This window comes from Octopus bimaculoides, chromosome 4, assembly GCF_001194135.2.
Source record: "Octopus bimaculoides isolate UCB-OBI-ISO-001 chromosome 4, ASM119413v2, whole genome shotgun sequence".
NCBI classification, from domain to species: Eukaryota; Metazoa; Mollusca; class Cephalopoda; order Octopoda; family Octopodidae; genus Octopus; species Octopus bimaculoides.
In genome coordinates this window covers 38029024-38029967 of record NC_068984.1, presented here as the reverse complement: position 1 = coordinate 38029967, position 944 = coordinate 38029024, and the positions used below count along the sequence as shown (strand labels likewise).

Below are 944 nucleotides of genomic sequence, written 5' to 3'. Positions count from 1 at the left end.
AACTTCCTAGTTAACCTTCCTTTGATATTGCTGCACCTCTTATGTGTCCATAGCTTGCACTGGGTGCATCTTATAGAGTTACTTCCCACTCCTTTTCTACAGATCGAGCAGGGCCATCTACCTGAAGGGGTTTGTGTTTTGTCTGCCTTCCTACTTATGAGGACTTTGGTTTTAGCTAGGTTGACTCTAAGGCCCTTCGATTTTAGTCCTTGCTTCCATATCTGAAACTTCTCCTCTAATTGTGATAGCGACTCAGCAATTAGTGCAAGGTCATCAGCATAGAGGAGCTCCCAGGGGCATCCGGTCTTGAATTCCTCTGTTATAGCCTGGAGAACTATGATAAATAGGAGGGGGCTGTGGACAGAACCTTAGTGGACCCCTACCTCCACCCGGAATTCTTCACTGTACTCTCTGCCAATCCTCACCTTACTGACAGAGTTTCTGTACATGGCTCGCACAGCTCTCACTAACCATTCTTCTATCCCTAGTTTCCTCATTGACCACCAGATGAGAGATCGGGGGACCCTGTCAAAGGCTTTCTCCATATCAACGAAAGCCAGGAACAGAGGTTTATCCTTGGCTAGGTATTTCTCCTGAAGCTGTCATACCAGAAATATAGCATCAGCGGTGCTTTTCCCAGGCACAAAACCAAACTGCATCTCATCTAAGCTGACTCGCTCCCTAAGCAGTTGAGCTATGACCCTCTCCGTGACTTTCATTACCTGATCTAAAAGCTTGATACCTCTGTAATTATTTGTATCTAAAGCGTCACCTTTACCTTTGTAGCAGTTGATTATGGTGCTGCTACACCAGTCATTGGGTATGACTCCTTCGTGTATCACCTGGTTCGTAATACGGGTGACTAGGCTATAACCAACACTGCCAGATATTTTGAGCATCTCTGCAGTGATTCCTGATGGGCCGGGGGCTTTCCCTGTCTTCAT

General features: G+C 46.3%; 1 protein-coding gene across 1 annotated transcript in view; it reads left to right on the top strand.

Annotated features, from left to right (window-relative positions):
* Window positions 1-944, top strand: part of LOC106878669 (HIG1 domain family member 1A, mitochondrial-like) — a 37290-nt gene that overhangs the window by 23571 nt on the left and 12775 nt on the right. The window lies entirely within an intron of this gene.